The sequence below is a fragment of the Pteropus alecto genome, unplaced genomic scaffold, assembly GCF_000325575.1.
Source record: "Pteropus alecto unplaced genomic scaffold, ASM32557v1 scaffold166, whole genome shotgun sequence".
NCBI classification, from domain to species: domain Eukaryota; kingdom Metazoa; phylum Chordata; class Mammalia; order Chiroptera; family Pteropodidae; genus Pteropus; species Pteropus alecto.
The window spans coordinates 10,282,854-10,304,947 of NW_006439757.1; the positions used below are offsets into that span (position 1 = coordinate 10,282,854).

At 34.5% G+C, this 22,094-nt stretch overlaps 1 pseudogene; it reads right to left on the minus strand.

Moving 5' to 3' along the window:
• Positions 1-21,602: 21,602 nt before the first annotated feature.
• LOC112483985 lies at positions 21,603-21,721 on the minus strand (annotated as a pseudogene).
• Positions 21,722-22,094: the final 373 nt, after the last annotated feature.

Consider the following 22,094-nt stretch of genomic DNA (forward strand, 5'->3'; position numbering starts at 1 on the left):
GGTTTCTGACTAATGTAAGCTAATATGGTTTAAATTGCACAGAATTAAAACATGGTTGATTTTATGCCATTAGAAAAACTAATGGTCTTAAATTCATAGAATGAATTATTCCAATGTTGTAAAAATCCTGCACTAAGGTGTTTACATGCTGAATAGATTTTGTTTTAAAAGTGCAATTTAAACAAGAGTTTAAGCTGATAATTTTAAGACATTTGCTGTAGTCTCTAAAATACAATCACTCGCATTTTGCTGATTTAATATTCCGCACGAGGAACTGGAGATTCAATTCTATTTGAACGATTTGTCTTATTTCAGTCTATTCCTGGCTAATATTTTTCAGCTTAAACTATCAATCTTAAAAAGTCAATGTTTATTAAATATAATTAAAAAGTTGTCCAGTTTATCCTTTAAGCAGAATTTCTCTGAATTGTTTTATTAAAATAAAGCAGAAAAACTCCCCCACCTCCAAAACCATTTTATTTCAGAGGTCTCCAGAATAATTTCCAGAACCTTCCTTGTCAGCTAATAGGAGAATCTTTCTTATGTTAAAATCAAAAACAAACGAAGACCAGTCTTGAAAATTGCCTGAGCATTTAAAACCAGTTTAGTCATACAAATAAAGCTTAATTTAGTTTCTTTAACAAGACTAAACTGGGTCATTTCTTACTTAGGCCTCCGGGAATCATAAGCAAAACTTGAACTGTTCCCCAAAGCTGAAATGAGGAGAGCACTGAAAATTCTAAAATTAAAACCAATCCCTGTGAAGAATAAACAGTCACTGCTGTCTTACTGCATAAGCTGCTTTGCCACAACAGGCCCCTGAGCCTTGGTCCGGGTTTGGGATTGAGGGCTCCCAGTTTGCAAACTGTCCTTTTAGGGTGTGGACAATAAACGTCGCAAATTACTACTTCACTGATTCATTGGTTTTACTTCACTTATTTCTGAACTTTTGGCACATATATTATCGACAAGCCCTTCATGTTCAATCTAGACACATATTCCCAGTGACATCCTCTGCACAAATTGAGAACAGCTGGCCACCAGCCTTTTACATAATCTTTCACGTACTTACATTTCATCGCTAAAGTTCTTCTAGGTCAATAAAAGAACCTATTTGTAAAATTTCCTGGTAGGGTTTCTTAGGCTGCCCAATGTTATTAAAATAACATTTTTTTTTTCTGTATACACAACAGAAAATATACTTAGCTTTAAAACTTGTAGGAAAGGCTGTATTTTACCAGTTTAGGATGCTTGTTAGATATCCACATGAATGTTACCTTAAAAGTAGTAACTTCCAATTTCTTTGTGTAGTTCTGTTGTGGACATTTGTTCCCTCTGCAGCCATTTCCATCTTCACCTTTTAATACCAACAACACGTTTCCGAGGAATTCCCTCCTTTCCTGTTCCCAGCCTTGTGCTGCAGCTGGATGAACTCCATCATTAGCTAAGGGTGGGCCCTCGAGACTTCATATCAATCACATTTCACTCCCCACAGCCTCACCCTAACTAACACCATCACATTAATTAGTTGACAAAAAAGAGGCTACATGATCCAACTCAGGTCAGCGACACACGGATAGATTTGCCTGAGGCTTTTGTATAGGTGTTTTCCTCTCTCTTATTATAAGACCAGGACAGATGCTCTGTTTTCTAAATGGTTTAGACTGAGCAGGTGTAATAGGGGCCTGAACTGTTGCTTCTATGAGAGGAGCCACCAGGAAAAGAAGCTGATTACAGGGAGGGCTGAGCCTAGAAAAAAGGATCATGATCTCCTGTTAGAGCTGCACTTGAAGTCAAGCCCTCCCCTGGGCTGTTTTCTTACATTAAAATATACATATATCTTTATTTTATGCATTATACATACATATATTTTTTTGTTTTAGATCAATGGCACTTGACTTCTGTCACTTGAATAAAGATTAGTATTCACAAAATTTTCTAAAGTTTTTTAGTTTACATAATTGTTTGATGGGTAAATAAGACCCATCTAATAAACGTTTGGGAAAGTAAATATTAAAACCATATGAATTCTCAAGATGAACTTCTCTAAATGCTAATAGGATTCATTATTCCTGGGGAATACTTTCTTCCCTTCTAACTACAAAATTCTAAAAATAATAAATGACTGAAGTCTTCAAAAGAACAAACTTTAATCTTTGAAACATGTCAGTCTCAAATTAATGGATGTGCTAAAGGCCTTTATAGAATTAGATGCAAATAAGGAAGCAATTAAGTCATTATTCATTAGTACTAATGAGCCTGTATGTTTTTCAGGCTTATTTCCCAAGTAAAAGAAAATAAGTGACTAGTCTGTGAGAAAAGGGTGACCACAGGGGGAAATTCCTAAGCACCAGTCACACTGCAGTGCGTGACTGGTGTGGGCACCTTTGGATCAAAGCTTCCTAAATCCTGTTGATAGCAACAATGTGCACAGCACACATCTAGAACAGACAAGAAGTTGGCTGCGCAGGAGAGGCCCTTAGGGAAGGTAACTAAGCAGCCAAGGCATGGGTGGGAGGGAAACAATCTTTCACTCTACCTTCCTTTGTACCTTCTGAATTTTGAGCAAGTGCAGATATTATACATATTCAAAAGTAAATATTTTAAAACCACAAAAAATATCAATAGTTATATATCGATTATGTCTCAATAAAGCTGGGAAAACAAATCACCTGTCACTTTCCATCATTTTTGGCAAATAAATTCTTGAGATTCAGGTTTGTATTTTCTAAATTATAAATATCTTTTATAGATATCTCAAGGCTTTTTTTCTTTGTTTTCTCAAAGATGCCCTACTATCTCTAAAAGTATTTCTTCCTGTTTTACTGTTATTTCTGTAACAATTCTTTACTCCAGGCATATTCTTTTGATCTAAGCACTATCTATCCAAACTGCAGCTTCCTTTTTCTTTATAAGGCCTAGAGATAGAGAAACATTAACCATTTTCATCCCCGACTGTACACACATATATACAATTTCTTTGCCTCCATTAAAATAATGTTCCATAACTCTGGATCTCTGCACTCTACAGATGGATTTGCTGGCCAGTATTTAAGTGACTGACTTTGACAAATTTATTTCAAATATTATGAATTAATGTCATTCATTTTTATTATCTTGCAAACGTATCATTTCCTTTGTTACAGGCATTGTCATTGATATTGCAGATACAATTAAGAATAAGAAACTTCAAATAATTTACAATTGAATGCCTTTGTTAACATTTAATTAATTTATACTACATTAAAACATTCTTAAGAGTTTTCGAAGTGTTATTAAAACTAGGTTGTGTGAATCTTGAACTACAGTGAAATTATCCTTTATTTCCTTTGTATCCTATGGCAAAATCTACAGGACTAGGTAGAAAAAATATTGGAAATAAAGGCATCTGGAGATAGTTTACGATTGGATTTAGAACTGTTTGGAAAAATACTGCATCCTGAAGTTGCCTAATGGGAGGCGTATTTTTTCTTGAACTTTAAGCAGTAAGTTCTTAGAGGGAAATTGTTCCTATGGGAAAGTATTCCATTCCATTGTCTCATCTTTTACAAAAGATTGTGTATCTTGAAAATGTGGTCACCAAAGCAAATGAGTTTTCAGGTTGGATAAAGAAGGCATTTAAGTAGTCTGTTAAACTTACTTGATCATAATGTTTACCTGGTGTGTTGGTGGAAAAGAGATTTACCAAGTATCCCATGTGATTCTTATGACCAAACTGGTTTTGGAAATATTATGCTGGAGAATCACAATAAGATTGACTAGACTAAATGCCTTCAATATTTAATTACTTAATTTACCAATTTGAAATCTATCCTTAAAAGTAGGAACCAATTTTTCAGGGTTCTCCTTTTACATTTGTATAGCTCCACTTCAAAAATCAAGGTGAAATCGTATTTCAACCTGTATTCTTAAGTTAAAATCAGTTCTGTATGGGAAAATCCAGGATATCAAATACTACTTTATAGATAATACTTAGTTTTCTTTATAATTGTAGTATCTCAGATAACAATAAACTTAGTCATCCTGAAGGCACTTGAAAATGCACCCATCACCTTTTTATTGCTTTATGTTCTTATTGATCTTTTGTAATTGCTTCTTGAGTGTACTTTTCACATTATATCACTCAAACACAAGCCCAATATTCCCAATATCCAGAGTGTTTTCATAAATATATTAAACTAGTATGTTTCACTATGCTCTTACTCTATTTATTCTGTATGTTATTTGCCACATTTCTATTTGTTTCTTAATAAAGTATAAATCAGTTTTAATTGAAGCCTATTTCAAACATTTTTGGTGGTCTCCTACTTTCCTATATTCTGGATTGTGCATTTCTTTCTATTTCGAACCCTTCATTTTCTCTCTAGACCTTGGGAGAAAAGCCACCTCAGAATTTCTAGGATAAATTCTGACAAACTGACTTACAAATGTGGTAAATAAAATTATAAAAATTATAATTTTCACCATTCTCATAGCCAAATAAAGCTTTCAGGTTCTTTGTACACAGTAGCCACTTAATATATTTTTGGAGAATAAATCATAGGTCTATATAAATTTTAGTATCGTCCTTTTATATTTCTCCTCTTCTTAATCTTTGCTCTATCAGTAAATAATAACTGAGCACTATCCTTTCTTAATTCTCATTTGTTTAACTATTTCTTTCTTCCTAGGTACCTTGACTTTCAGTTTACTTGACTTTCATGATTTCAGAAGAACTTATCTATTTTTTTAAAATCTATATGGTTTTTTTGAAAATGTTACTGAATGTTATGATACTGTTAATAAGTAAATGTGTGTTATAATATACTTTGAAGATCAAGGGATTTAAATTAAATGTCTTTAATATATATTTTAAACTTCCTCATGTAAATGGAGTTAATTTCTACTTTCAAGTTATGCAATATATATAAAATATTTTCCATTGCTTCTATAGTGAAGACACTCAAAAACTGGTAGCTGTAATCATTAAATAGATTGGTCTTTGGTGTATTAGAAAAAATGAGCAACCATTTCTTTATTTGACCAATTTTTCGAGTATACAAAGGAAGACATTGAGTTGTTGGAAAATTGATTCACTAAATCATCAGATTTTGTAGTATAATCCACATAAAAGACACAAAATGCTTCAAGGTTGCTATGGTCTGAATATTTAAGTCCCCCTCAAATTTATATGTTGAAATCCTCACTCCCAAAAGTGATGACACTTGTAGGTGGGTCCTTTGAGAGGTACTTATGCAATGTGGGTGGAACCCTCAGGAAAAGAGATTAGTGCTTTTATAAAAGAGATTCCACAGCCAACAGAAAAGGTAGGGTGGTCCTCATGAAGCAGAGGACCTATGTGCAAACCACCACTAACAAGAACTCCGGGGCCACCCTCAGCAGCATCCAACACATGATCTGCAAGAACAAGTGCCAGCCAGATCTGCTTGTGACCACCATCCACAGAGCCAATGCCATCCTGTGCAGCCAGAAGCCTGTGATGAAGAGGAGGCGAGCTCACTCCACCAAGAGCTCCTGAACACCACTTCCTCTTCCAAAGCAATAAAGATGTCAGCCAACATGCTGGGGGCGGGGGAGGGGGGAGGAGAGAGAGAGAGAGAGAGAGAGAGTGTGTGTGTGTGAGAGAGAAACTTATCAGATGGAATTGACTCATGATTATTAAGACCAACAAATCCAAATCGCAGAGGGGGGAGGGAAGAGAGAGAGAGAGAGAGAGAGAGAGAGAGAGAGAGAAAAGAGAAAGAGAGAGGAGAGAAGAGGAGAAGAGAACAAGGGAACAAGGGAGGGAGGGAGGGGGAAGGGCTCCCTAGTCCCTTCCACCATATGAGGACACAGTGAAAGTCATTAGTTATAAAACAGGAAGCAGGCCTTCATCTGACCAGCCTGAATCATGATCTTGGGCTTTTGGCCTCCAGAATTGTGAGAAATAAATTTTTATTGTTTATGAGCTATCCAGTCAGTATATTCTGTTATAGCAGCTCAATGGACTAAGACAAAGGTGCAAACTATATTGGCTTATTTAATGTCTCAGTAAACTTTCATTATGTTATTTAATTTATACACACTACTATTGTTCTGATCACATATGCTAAGAAATCCAGCCTTGTGATATATTCTTTTCCATAAAGATACCAACACCTAAAGTCTGGGGCCAAAGTGCATGGCCAGCTTATGTCTATTATATATTCTAGACCTTAAAATCTCTGGCATAATTTTCTGATAGTTTTGTGGTAAACTTTGATTTACATAAAATATCACTTTTTCAAATATCTAATATCACTTTTTCAAAGTCTCCAGTGATTTTTCTACCATGATTACACTCATATACAACCACCTTCCCTAAGAGAGCACCCCATGTGACCTGTTGCATGCTAACCTTGGCATTCTCATCTGGAACCTCTCTCCTGAGCACCAGTTACATCAGTCATGTCAGTTTTCTTGCTGTTCTTTCAATGCACCTTGTTTGCTCCTGCCTTAAAGCCTCTCCCCCAGGCATTTTCTCTCACTGGACTGGCTGTTTTGTCTCCTTACCTTGGCGCATACAGTCCTTCTTAATATTCAGATTACGATTTAAGTGCTAACTCCTAAAACAAGAGAACAAACATTCTGTTACCTCTGAATCTAAAGTTGCCACTAAGTCACTTTCTAACACATCACTTCATCGTACTGCCCTGAACATAATTTATGACTTTCTGATAATTTTTATTATATATTTAATCTGTTAACTTTCTCTATTCCCGAACTAGAACATGCACTTCATAAAGGCAGCGAACTAATCTGTCTCTCTTATCACTGAATTCTCAGCATCTAAACCATGAATAAGTTAATGAAGAAAGTCTAAATATGTATGAGAGTAAAATGAAAACAATTTCAAAATATTACATTTTGTGTCAACATTACTATTTTTACAGTATAATTTATGTAATGATGATCTAATAAAATGTGAGAAGTGAAATACTAACATACCTCACTGGGAATAATTACAGGAAAATATCTCAGGTTTAAACAGCCTATAGTGTAATAAAGACCTTCGCTGTTACCATGCTTTGTGGAATGCTAATTACATCTTGGATTTGGATGAATGTGTTAGTTCAGAGTCTCCCATTCATTTCTGAAGGAAACATTTTTCAAAAGTACAGAGTCTATAAAACAATTAGAAACAACTGCTACTACTCATTGTTTTAAATCTTAAAGATTCTTTAAAGTTGTCCCTTAGGAAAAAGAGTTTGTATTTTAAACATAAGATGTTTCGAAGCATCACTTTTTCCATCTACAATAGCATCAAGGTAGTTCTCACTTGATTTTAAAGGTTGTAGTCGCATTCATCTGGTTTATATGGTGTATACATTACAAATCTATCTGCTGGAGCAGCGGAATTCTCACTAGGACCCCTATGTCCATTAGCATTTTATGAATGAGCAAGTTTCAGTAGTTCATATGCAGAATTACTATTCCACCAGGTAGTAGATGTGTTGACAGTAGGGTTCAGAAACAGGACATTGTTCAAAAAAGTGCTCCATTTTAAGCATGTCCCCACTCTGTAATGAAATCTTCAAATGTAATGTATAGGTGATGACAAACAAAAATCTCTGCAATCATAGGTTAGAAGTATAGTTCCTGATAGAAAGTGAATCATACCCATTATAGACATTAAGGTTAAGATGGCATTTGTTCAGAACTCGCAATAATAGAAGAAAGATAATTTTTGTATTACTGAAAATATTTGAACATCTTTAGACCAGTACGTAATGCCGGTAAAGACCAGCGATGTTTTCATTCCCTTATTTTAATTAATTAAATGACATTTTGTGAAGGTCAATGTACATTTGGGTAGTTGTAGCTAGAGTTATTTCTAGTATCTTAATCACTTGTTTTGAGATGATTCCACTGTCGTAAGAACAAGACAGGTGTATGGTTCAAGAAAAACCTGACCCCACTAATGGTGTTTAAAAATGGTTTCTAACTCAAAATTGTAAACTGTAAATTTCATCAATTCAGAATACTTAGAACTGTTTTTCTTTGTTTCTTCTGCAACACATGTAGCTATATGTTCCTGCTAGTTTTAACTCTCCTGGCTTCCTTTTTGTTTCAGTTTATCTAACTACATGCATGAATAGGGAAAGGAGACAAGCCATATTATTTATCTGAAAGAAAATGTTCTTCTCCCTCCAGGAGCATCCTTCTATATGACACACACATATATAGTACTCCCTTACACACACATCTCTGTGGTAGAGTATTTAGCATTGGGATACAAGAGATCAAGTGGTAATTTTCCACCATAATAATTTGTCCAAAATGTAGATGCAAATTGGAAATTTAATTCACCACCATTTCATGTTGGAAATTCGATATTTTTCTCTGTGTAAGATGGCAAGGGAGGGACCGCAACAGTCTGTTCTAAGAAATAACTCAACTTTTGGACTTCTGGTCAAGCTGGCAGAGCAGGTAAATGCTGTGCTCACCTTCTCCCACAACCAAATCAAAATTACAACTAAATGACAGAACGACCATCACTGAGATCCACCTGAAGACAAGCTGAACATAAATAATTCCCATAACTAAGGATATAAAGAAGCCATGCCACAACTAGTAGAGGGACAGAGACTCAGAATGGTCCCACACCTAGGGCGTGGCAGTTAAGAATCTGGAGGGATATCTTGGCTGCAGAGGTCACCACTGAGGAGCAATGGGGCCCAGCCCCACACTGAGCTCCCCAGCCCTGGGCTCCAGTGGCAGAAAAAGGAGTACCCACAAAATCTGTCTGTGAAAACCAGTGGGGATTGAATCCCAGTTAGAGAGAAGGCTGCTGAAGTTGTAGGCATTTCTCTCTGACTCCAGCACAGGGCCAGGAGCTTGAAAAGTGCCAGGGAATATGGGGAGGAACTAAACTGACTAGGTTCAGGGTGAGGGCTGGAGGGGTAGTGGTTGGGGCAGCTTTCTCCAGGGATGAAAGTGCTGGCGGGCACCATCGCTTTATTGCTGAGCACTCCTTGGACTCAGCCAGCCTAGAGCAGATGGATGCCAAATCTGAGCTCTCCAGGAACCTGGCTAACAGTGTTTGCCCTGCCTGGGGATTCTCTGAGATCCAGCCAATCCCAACTCAAAAGCACGACTGAACCTCTTCCAGTGGCTTTTGCACTGATAAGTGGCCTGTCTCAGCTCATGCTGCAGACTTTCTTAAAACCTCTCAAAGATCTGCAACACAAAAAAAGCAGTAGAGGGCCTCAGCAAGCCCACTACATCTTGATAAGCAACCCCAAGTCTGGTACAAGCAGCAACTGGTCTTGACTTGCATCGTGATTTCCATCAGGTGACCCCAAGCATGGCATACGCTGTGGCCAGTGCTGACATAAAACATAGCTTCAACTAAGTGGCCACAAGCCCAACAGAAGTGGTGGCTGGCTTTAACTCACACCGTGGTGCCTACCAAAGGGTCCAAAGCCCAGCACTAGTGGCGGCTGGCCTGGTTCACAACACAGTCTCTCCTAAGTGCCTCCAAGCCCAACACAAGGGGCAACCAACTGCAGGTCACTATGAAGCTCCCACCAGGTGGCCCCAAGCTGAGCACAAATAGCGGTTGACCTTGGTCTGTGCCACAGCCCCTCCCAAGAGGCAGCAGAACCAACATATCCAGTGGCCAGCTTCAGATCACACCAGAACACCACCCAATGAGCTCCACAAATGACACACCAGAAAGGCAGACTCAGCCAGCACCAAGACCCTGATAAAGCATTTCTCACTTTGTGGGGTCAGCCCACGCACAACAGCTTGTCCACTATAGCCACAGGCAACCCTCACTGCCAATCGTCCTGGGGGTCAATCCCACCCACTGATGTACTAACAGCAATCAACATTCAATTACAACAGGAGGGAACACAGAATTCACACAAAGGACATGCCTGGACTACCCAGCTTAGGTGACCAGGGACACTGTGTCACTGGACTCCATATGACACGTGCTATATAAGGTCACTCTGCCAAGACTGGGAAACAAAGCAGATCTGCCTAATACATAGAAACAAAAACAGGGAGTCAGCCAAAATGAGGAGACCAGACACATGTCCCAAATAACAGGACAAAATTCCAGAAAAAAAGAACTAAACAAAATGAAGATAGTGATCTATTAGATAGAGTTCAAAACACTTGTTATAAGGATGCTCGATGAACTTAAGAAAGAATATATGATCTCAGTGAGAATGTCAACAGACAGAAAACAAAAAGAGCCAATCAGAAATAAAGAATACAATAAACTAATTAAAGAATACATTAGAGGGAATCAACAGATTAGATGTAGGGGATTGAATCAGTGATTTAGAAGATAAGGTAGAAGACAATCAGAACAGCAACAAGAAAAAACAATGGAAAAAAAAAGTGAGAATAGTTTAAGGGACCTCTGAGACAACATCTAGCACAACAACATTGCATTTTGCAGGTACCAGAAGAAGAGAGAGAGCAAGTGATTGAAAACCTATCTGAAGAAATAATGACTGAAAACTTCTCTAATCTAGTGAAGGAAATAGACATACAGGTCCAGGAAGCACAGAGTCCGAAACAAGATGAACACAAAGAGGCCCACACCAAGACACATCATAATTAAAATGACAAAGAGAATCTTCAAAGCAGTAAGAGAAAAGCAGTTATGCATAAGGAACTCCCATTAAGACCATAAGTTGATTTCTCAACAGAAACTTTGCAGGCCAGAGGGCATTGGCACAAAATATTCAGTGATGAAAAATAAAGGCCTATAGCCAAGATTACTCTTCCAGCAAGGCTATTATTTAGAATGAAAAGAGATAAAAAGTTTCCCAGACAAGAACAAGTTAAAGGAGGCCATCACCACTAAATTAGCATTATAAAAAATGTTATTATGATTACAAGTGTTCTCTATCCTAAAGTTCTTCATCTTCACCTCCGGAGTGAGAAAGGAGGAGCATATTGTGACATATTTTCCATTGTGACAACTGCATCTCAGATAATAAGGCTCTTGACTTACTTCCTTACCAAGTTATTTATTCATTCAGCAACTATTTACATAATATCTACACTACTAATGATTAGTGATACAAAATCCATGGTCTAAGAAAGTATCATTTTGTTACATACTGTGGTACATGTATACACAAGCCAGATTTTGATAACAGAAAAAGGGAAGAAAACCAACCTATAGCAAAAATACCAAAATAGGCATAAATACTTACCCACAGTTTTTGGAAAACAATTCTTTAACTACCTTTAATGAGGTAATAAAAATTATTTCAGAATTATCATTGCTTTATATATTTTCTCAAGTAATTGTAAAGATAAAGGGTTTTTATTCCAAAGGGTTCAGATATTCCTACTTAAAACATTATGATTTTCATAAAGACTCAACTGAAAAAACAAAATACAACTCTTCCAGATAGTGTTACATAAGGTTTTTAATTTAGTTAATTAATTTAGTTTGTTATTTAACCACATTCAGTATTTTGGTATCCAAAACTGGCACCATTTCTCAGAAGCCTTTTACATACATTATCTCATTTAATTTTTATAATCCTGTGTAGTAGACAGGATTTATTATCCTTATTTTTACTCTTAAGGAAAGTGAGCTTTAGACAGATAAAGACGTTTATACAAAGTCATAGAACTTACAAATAACAAAGCCAGGATTTCTTCCAGCCCTTTTATGTCACATCAGAAGACCCTCATTCCACATTGATCACATGGTACAAACTTAACTTTTCTTAATTTACATTCAAATGAGGAGACATATAAATGATTTTATTCACTTATTCATCACTCTTAAATAATGTTTACATGTTATGTTACCTTCTTCCAAGGAAATCAGAGTGATTTTTGTAAGTATTTTGTCAAATTTAGTGGATAAGGGGATATACATTAACATCTTCATCTTGCAGATGGATAAGCTTAAGTAGCTTGCTCAAGGACAATTTAATTGTCTAAGACGAGCTGTGGAGCCTGTGACTTTTACTGCTATTGTCAAAGGTAGGTCTTTTCTAGGCCTCTTTCACCTCTGTTTTATGTAGTACAGTTTTATAGTCTGGTTTTCCATTTACTAGGTTCATATAAAATCAATATTTATTTTATTTAGTACCTTGCACTTCAAAAGATTCAAGGTAAATCGATATGTAGGATTCATTCCATGAGAAGAGTGATTAGGCAGTCCTCCATACCTTGCAGTTACTGCAGATTTGAAAGCTATAAGTTCCTGGAATCAAAAGAAAAGTCACCTAGCTTATGTTACTACCTTCCTAAAATACAACTAAAGGTAACCTTATTTAATGCTAACCTCTTGCAAAAAGAAAAACCAAACCGCTAAAAAGATCCCAGTTTTCAACTTTGTTTTAAAGGGTGACTCCAGGTGAATAGACAATGAAAAGACAAAGAATATTTAAGCATTTACTCAAATATTTTAGATAACCAAGGCATGTAGTGCCAAAAGGTTGTTTGGAGTGGAGTCATGAAAGAGAATTTTGATTTTCATTTAGGTCTTTTAGTGTAGAATTATCACAACGTAACTTTTTAAGCTTAACATTCATCCTGTCAAATATCCAAGGATAAATAATGTATTTTGTAAGGAATATTTCTGAGAACACAAGACATCATAATAAGAATTGACTCAAGGTGAGAGAATACTAAAAAAAATGTGGCTTTGGCATGAAGATGCTGTAGGAATATTCTTGCTTCATACTCTCTAATACAAACATGTTAGCATCTACCCTTGGAGGAATCCATCCCATCCTTTAGCTGTTCCATTTTTTTTTTTAACAAACTACCATCAAATTTTGGGCACTGGATCTCGTCCTTCTACCTTGTCAAATGCAAGGATCTCTCCTTTTGTAACATCTGCCCTGCTGGATCTCTAGAATTTGAACAGCCCCTGTCCTACCTTTTACTTTGAAAGCCTCGCATGTGTACTCCTGAGTTCTATATCATTCAGACATTGTACTTTCTATCTCTGTCCTGCTCACTACAGTGAGATGGAGATTCTATGACCACATGTGTCCCACAATGTATATATTAAAATGTGTACATTGAAACACCTTTCAGCAAATCTAAGTGCACAACTTCTTACCCAAAATGCATGTGATCAAACCATTTTTGGAATTCTATTTTTCAGATTTTAAAAAGGTGATCTGATGCATAGGGTGTTAATTATGGGAGCACTTGTAATTGAACAAATTATCTATATAAAGAAATTAAAGCTATTTATGAGTAATGTAAATAAAGAACAATAAAAAGTCTCAAGTCAATTCAGGCAAAGTTTTGCCACCAAAATAGTTCAGTTCAGATTGTTTTTCATAGGTTTCTGGATTATGACGTAGAAATAAGAGTGTTTGTCTCTTTAAGTAGATGACGCTACATTAGTTGTCACTGTAGATCATTCTCTACCAATTAGCATTTCATCTACAAGTGTTTTGTCCCACGGTAACATACCTGGTCTTTAAAAACTTAGGACTGAATTTTATTAGCAATTCTTGAGGGGAAGTTCTGTATAGAGTGAGAGGGGAAATGGAATTACATTTATTTTTGTATGATAGAAAATGCATTATTGTTTATAGCAGTGCAATATAACATTTGTTGTAAGCCACTAAGAATTTGATGTATTTTGTAGATCAGAATAATTTAGACTAAGTTGAATGAGATAACTAGAAAAGGAAAAACAAACTATCTTGGTAAAATAAATAAATAAATCTGTAAAAACAGATACAATCTTTCTCTTAAAAACAAGAGCACTTGTATTACCCATCATTTTTCATATTGATAAATGTGTGTTACTGGGGCTTGAGTGAAAAAGATAAAACAAAAACAAAACAAACATATTAAAGAAGGTAAATCAATGTAAACTCCAGTGTTATCTATCAATTTATCAACAGAGCATAGAAAGTCATCATGTCTTAATAATCACACACACATGAAAAATTCCTAGGAAGTTTAATTTTCAAATTTTCTCTTTAGGGACACATATTATAAGTTGTAAGTAGTAGCATACTGGGGAATGTAGAGACATATGGTTATTTAGAATTTGGGAGAACTCTGTAGTGTGTCAGTATAAACTTTTGGAAACTATTTCCTCTATGAATATCTTTGTTTAAATCAAGAATCCGAAATTATCTTCCAAAATCTAAAAAGCTAAATATGCGAAAAGGCTTTCTTATACATTATTTGAAGTCCAGCTAAAACATTTTTGTCTGGAGTTAATTAAAGCCCATTATGTGAGTAAAGGCAGAAAAGGAAAGGAAAAGAGAATTCTTAGTTTTTCTTAACCAATATGTGATGAATAGAATTATCAATATTAATTATAAGATATTTAGCTGATTGTATCAAATTGCTAAGAAAATCACAAGGGAAAATTAGGAGGGCAATTCTCAGGTCACTAAAACTCTTAATATTGGCTAATTTTTAGTGCCAAGGTACTCATAATACTCCATGGTACAGGGAAGAGAGTCTGGAAATACCTTAACCAAATGTTAACTCCTATGCTTTTTCTAAAGTTTAATTATTTCTGACTAGGTTCACTAGATCTTACCCTAGGGATAAATTTATTAGTTCACTTGAAATAAGTTTCCTGGTTGTCCACTATATAAGCAGTAGTATGCCCCTTGCTATGAGATATTTAGTAAGAAACTTAAGTACTATAATGCTGAATTGCATAAAATAAATGATATAAAAGTTTTAGCAGTTATAGGTGACAGAGATCCCTTCTAATTTGGAAGATATGAAAAAGGTTTAACATAGAAAGGCAGGTGCTTAAGGCATATATGAATTTGAGATTAAAATAATTTCATAGCATGTAAAGTTTTTAAATTTTATTTTTGTCTACATGAAGACTAATCAATGCTTTATTATAAATCTCTAACTGGTTTCCATTGAAAGAAGGAGAACAAGACAGGTAGGTAGGATAGATAATTTTCAGATTAAAAGTAATTACTGGATTCATTAGATCAGGGTTTTATAACATATATAAATTGCTTGATACCTGGTGCCAATTTACAGCTACCTTAAATTACTGGATAAAAGAATAATGATTACAATGATTAAAAAAAAAAGAAAAATTATAATAATAATAACATATTGGTTAGGACTCATAAAATGATGATACTTAAAATAAAAACATGTTTGGTTTCTCTGAAAACATATTAAAAAAAATCTGCCTGTAGAATTGAATTGTTACCAACAGAGAGAGGGTTTATAGCACAAGGGTATTATAAAGAGACATCAGCCTCAAACCTAAAACTACTTTTTCTTTACTTGTAAGCTAACTTTGAAAGCTGTGTCTGAGAGGCCGAGAGGCTAAGCAGAATTTTCAGCAGACTAATGGCGTGCCATGAATTTCAGAGACTATCAAAGAGTATGAGTCTTGTTATATATCCCAGGCTTTATCTGGGGTCCCAAAGGTCTATATCCTAAATCATAGACTAGCCATCAAAAATCCCAGTTTCATAACACTCAGTCCCTGATAAGATTACAGACCATAGTTTAGCTGCTTAACAGAAATAAATGTAAACGTTTCCTGAAGAAGATGACACTATCATTGCAGTTTTTAAAATTTAAAATATATGGTGCTCAATCAAAAATAACCAGGCATACAAGATTTCAAATTTTGACAGAAAACAAAAAATTTTAAAAAAGTGATTATAAAAGACACAAATAATGAAGTTATTAATCATGGGCTTTAGTTTAACTATTATTAAAATATTTAAGTACTTAAAAACAAGATGGAGAAAAAAACCAAGATAAAAAATTTGATGTATCACAACCCAAAGTAAGAACTCAATAAAGAGTTTTAGCATCATATTAGGCACAACTTAGGAGAGAATTCATTCGGTGAAAAATGAATGAAAGAAAATACCCAGAATGAAACATGGAGAAGCAAAAGATAGAAAATACGGGGCTTGGGAGCGGGGCAGGGAGTAGAGAATGCCCATGGGATACTATGAAAAGTGTTATATGATTGGTTTGATTCTCAGAAGAAATGGTGAAAGAATGAAAGTATTTTTGTTTTACAAGAAAATGACATAGAACTTGTCTAAAATTGCTTGAAGACCTTAGAACAGATATTAAAAGTGATATAAAGCCCTAGAAAAATGAAAAACTACTAAAACACACCTAGGCAAAACATAATATTTCTGAAAATTAAAAATTTTAAAAGCAACCAAGATGGAGAAAAAAAGACAGTTTTCACAGGAGTGGCAAAAAGACTTATTTGACTTCTTCATGAAAACAGTGAAAAAATGAAGCAATTGAATTATACTGTCAAATTGAAAAAAATAATGATACACAGTGAATTAAACTATCCTTTAGGAATGGAAGTGAGATAAGCATATGAAAATTAAATATGAAAATTAAAATATTTCATAATAAGCAGACCTGTACTAAGTAAATACTAAAGGGAGTCATTCAGCAATGGAAGATGATACTGGATGGAAAAACGGACATAGGAAAATTTAAGAGCAATGAGAAGAATATGCTGAAAATCTAAATTAACTTGACAGTATAGAACAATAAAAATGTCAGTAGTAATGTTAAATGTAAATACAAAAAATACACAATTTAATGATACGAAATGCCAAAATAGGTTTTTTAAAAAGGGTATGATGCTTATAAGAGATACATATTTGATATAAGGACATAAGATAAAAATAAATAATAGAAAATATTTCCTATAAAAGAAAATAAATTATTTAGAAAATCACCAAGTTAAAGCTGATATAGCTATACCAATGACAAAAAAGAATTTCAAAGTTAACAAGCATTATTAGAGTTGAAGATGGATATTCAATAACCATAAAATGTTAAAACTGTCAAAATGATAGAACACTTCTAAGTTTGAATGTATCTAATAACAGTCTCACGGTATATTTAGCCAAAATCATCAGAAGTAAATAGAGAAATGGATGCATTCAAAACCTTGATAGGGAAGTTTTGACATAAATTCAATAACTATATAGAAAATTTGAACATCAGGATTATTGATCTTGGCCTTGTAAACATACAAAGACCACTTCTCCAAAACCACAGAACACATTTTCAAAGTTCTCATGGAATATTTTTCCAAAATAACCATATACTAATCCACAAAACAGATTTTGACAAATCTCAAAAATTTTAAGCCATACAGAGTACATTTTCTAACCACCATTAATCTAGAAAACAATAAAATATAACTGAAAAAAATGTCTAAATGTTTGCAAATTTAGTAACATTCTCCTAAATACAAAATGGGTCAAAGAAGATATCAAAATGCAAATTAGGGAAAAGTTTACACTGAATGATAATGAAAATTCTATCCCTAAGGTTCAGATAATTCCATGCTTCTTTATTGTTTTAAATATCTATTTTATATGTAGATATAAAATAAAGATTAAAATCAATAATATAAATATGAGATTAGTTTAAAAACAACCGAATTCACTTGCCACAAGTAGGATAGGTTTAATAAAATTGGAGGAAAGGAAAGTTCAAATCTTATTAAAATTTTATGGTTCATTAATTTAAAAATTCTATTGACATCTGTATACTAAGGACTTTACTAGACTCATGAGGTTGCAGGCAGGAGAGATACAGCAGTGAATAAAGCAGAAAAAAATCTCTCTCCTTGTTAAGTTTATAGTTGTGAAGACACACAGACACCTGCCAGATAAGTAAGTAAAATATGGAGCATAATATGTAATGCTAAGGATTGAGAGGAAATTAAACAGAAAGGATAAAGAGTGTCAGGGTGTGACAATTATAGATAGGGCAGCCTCATGAAATAGGTTATATCTGAGTCAAGACCTGAAGGAAGTGAGTGAATGTTTGACTAAATCTATATCTTAGGGTCAAACATTCCAGGTGGAGAGAATAGCAAAAGCAAAGACAAATATAATATCAGAGGGAGACTAGTGGGTCTGCTCAATGGAAAATAAAGGAGCGAGTATGGATGGAGTGGTAAGAGAGGGTGACAGTAGAATATAGTCAATTCAAATGCTTTCATGTCTTATTGGCTACTATATAAATTTTAGCTTTGAATTTGAATGAGATGCGAAACGTAAGATCTTGAACAAGATGACCAGATCTGGCAAGTTATTTTGGGATTGCTTTGATAGCTATTCTGAATTCTGATTAAGGAAGACAAATCAAAAAGCAGGAAGGCTAGCTGGAAGGACTAGTCACAGAAATCTATGCAAGAGATAATAATAGCAGCGAGGGGTAAGAGGTGGTCACTAACTGGGTATCTTTTGAAAATAGAGCAGATAGTGTTTTCAAAGGGATTAGATGTAGTATGTGAGAGGAAGGGAAGAGTCAAATTTTTATTTTTCCCAAAACAACTGGAAGGATTGAGTTGCCTCTAATGAGATGAAAAATATTTAAACAGGAGTAGGTTTAGGGTGTTGTAAAGAGCTGTTTTTGGACATTTTAGCTACAACTATCAAAAACTTCATGCTTAGATATGAAAGTTTCATTGAATAAAAGTTCCATTGAATAGAGACAGGTAAGGAATGAAACCTTTTCTTCATGATTATATCCTCCACTATCCTCATCATATAAGATTTCAGAAACAGGGTGAAGCAAAATTTCTTATCCTTACTTCTCCCTTAAGAGTAGAACTTGAACCAAGTCTCGGAGTACCAGTGTTCTGTTTTTCTATGTAAGAAATAAATGTACTTAGAAAAGTGAAACAGGGCAAAAAGATAGCTAAAATGATGGTGGATCATGAAACTCATCATCACGGTAAGCAAGTAGGACTTGAACTGTCAAGGACTCCGTAAGGATCCACGTAGAATCGAGTCAGAATTATTTGTACAAGGTATTGAAGAAAGGAGCATTTATTGACCACATGCTGTTGGTCAAGGATTATCACAAGAGTTGTAAATTCCTTTGCACTTTTGAGACTGTGCTGTGAGTGACAGGCCAGGATGTTCAGGAAGCTAGTGTGATGTATGGTGCAAAAAGAATGAAGTGAGGTTGGGTTATAATGGTATGGGCTGGTTGCTGCAGTAGCTTCTAGAAACGAATATGTGAGAGGATGAAAAGTACAAGGAGAGTTTAGAGCACAAGGGACTAAGATTTGGATTTTTCTGAGGTAGCTAGAAAAATAGATTATGGAAATATTTTATAGAGAGTTGATTGCTCAGTTGGCATCTTGGAATGAGAGTTCTGAAAAATTTGATTTCTCAGATCCTTGGTGACTCACACAATTTCACTCCATTATTTGAATATTCTAAACATAAGACTGACACATAGCAAGACTATTGAAGCTCTTTCAAACAAGTAGAAATGTTACAGTCAAACTATGCATGTGGATTGAGTTTATGAGACCTGAATTTTATCCTAATTCCCTATTTCAGGAATGTTTAAGGTTACAGTGCTTTTTATCAAGTTAACTTCCTACAGCTAACAAGATAACAGATGAGTTACTAGGACTCAGACCACCTCATACAGCGTGTATATTGGACAATCCCAATCACATCACGAATTCAACAAAATCACAGAGTAGGAAAAAAAAAAAGCAGTATTTTTTGCTGGATATACAATTATGGGTTCAGAGGAATTCCATAGACTGTGAATGATATAAGCCATTATTTAAGTTGTAAGTCTGATTTTTAATGGCAAATCTCATTTGTTGTCTGAATCATAAATAATCCTTCCTGTAACAGAGAGTGAATTTCAAAGGGAAATCTTTGACCTGAAAGTGAATTATGACTATAAGAAAAAAATACGACATCCCTAGAACTGTGGAAGCAAACACATGACTCTCGGATCTATACTTAACATTACTTTTCTATGGTTAACCCCCAAAAAGGTTTGAATTGAAGTATGTCTTTCAGAATGTACTCTTTTTGACAATTCTGGAATTAAAGCCATAATTAACACTCAGAATTAAATATGCTTTTCACTGAAAGTACTCCATGACTCTAAAAGAAAGTCCTGTTGATCCAGTAACAGCACTGTCATTTACTTGACAAAAATCTATTAGTGATAATACTGTACCCATAACTGCATATAAACTAGATTACTAAGTAGAATACAAATTGTTTATTAATAAGCTGTATTAAAATACTTTATCTGGCATTAGTAACTGATTGCTAACAAGCTAACCCACTATAATCCCTTAAAAAATCTTGTGTTCCCCAAGTCCCACTTTTGACAATGTATTCCATAGAATCTTTTATTCTAACTAAATTGATGGCTGAATCAACCTACTTTTTTGTTAAACATTTTAATATAACGACAAGGCACTAAATAGTGAAATAGCAAAGTTTAAAGAAACAATATATTCTTCCAGTTAGCGAAATGCCAAGTTGATAAGGATAAACGACATGGGAATCTTTTCATATTGACTATGGCCTGGAAAGTGGCAGATGAAATTCAGTGTAGATAAGAAATTTTGAAAAACAACCTAAACGAAATTTACAAGAACACAGGCCCTGAACTTCTCATTACAATCTAGGAAAAACAGATTTAGGAATCATTGCAAATTACTTTTGGAAAATATTAAACCAATGGATTGTTGTAGAGATTAAGATAATAAGTGAAAGTTTTGAAAATAAGATATAATTTTCTTACCCCTATACATGTAAAAAATAAGGGTGTTTTTGTACATAAAATATCATAAGTTGACCCAGGCCTAAAACTTGAAAAAATCTGTTGAAAATCCAGAGAAAGGCAGAAAACAAGTAAAGTGGATGAGAAATATTGTAATTGAGCAAATCTTGAATAGTGTAAACTGATTAGAATATTTATTTAAAGAAGTAAAACAATTCAAGATAAGAGAGTCTCAAAGGATATGAATAAAGTAAAGATGACACTGTTCTTTAGATTCTAGAGAACTGGAAATAGAAAGTAACAAAAGAATATGTTGAGAGTTGTTTCAGATGAACTATATAAAAACACTTCATATCACAGGTAGTAACTTAAAATATTCTTTATGCCAAGGAAAGCTAAAAATGTAAAGATATAGAATGATTACTGATATATTTATAAGTAATCAATCAATTCGCTCCTTCAGAAAAAGATATGTATTTAATTATAGGTCAAGCAATATGCCGGTTAGGGTGGGTTTATTAGTAAAAATAGGAAAATAAGCAGATAATCTCAATCCAGAGTTGTAGATGTAATAACATGGTGGCATGATGCCTGTGAATGTGTGCAGGTTTGTGCTTTTGTGTGTCTGTATATATTTATGTGAGGAGGGTATGTATTTACATGAGTAGGAAGGTATCAGTAAAAACTACCAGGATAGTATAGTCACTGAATTAAATCTCAACGTATATTTCGGAGTAAGGCATAGGAGCAAGAAGGAAGAAGAGAGTTAAGTTTCAATGGCAGGAAATTGAGAGAAATTACAGCACATAAGGGAACTGCTCTAATTCCCAGGTATGAAGAGTAAGATAAAACCAGAGAGATAAACAGGCACCCATTTGCCGTATTATGAATTTGGGCTTTATCTTATGGAGAATGAAGAACTTTTAATGAACACTGAACAGAGTAGGAATATGATTGTGTTTTTCTATAACCTTTTTAAAAAAATTTTTTTAGGCGAAGCAATCCTTGCTTTGTTGACCTCACAGACTGCAAGGACCTTGTCAGCTTACAATCTTTTTTTTTTTTTTTTATGCCTACAGCACGTGGTCTTCCTAGGTGGTCTCCCATCCAAGTACTAACCAGGCCTGACCCTGCTCAGTTTCTGAGATCAGACGGGATCGGACTTGTTCAGGGTAGCATGGCCGTAGACTCTATTACCTTTTTTTACCCTTGCCTGAGTTAAAACTAGTAGCATAAAGATAGTTTTAATCACGGAAATAAGCAAAACAAATGGCAAGTAAGATAGAAAACTTCAGAAACATACAGATTAAATTCATATCACAAACTTTAAAAATACTTTCTTAAAAAATTACAAAAAATATTTTTAAAAGATTAGGATTACATAGAAAATAACATTGGAATTTAAGACAAAACTACCTTTCCAAGAAGTGTGGTAAACAATTTTAAATTATTAGTAAAAGACCTTGTAGAAAACTCACCAACATCCCTAAGTTTGTAGGCACAGGACAAGGTAGAGGTGGCAAAGGAACTGTATAGATGGTGTCAATTAAGATCCCCATTTA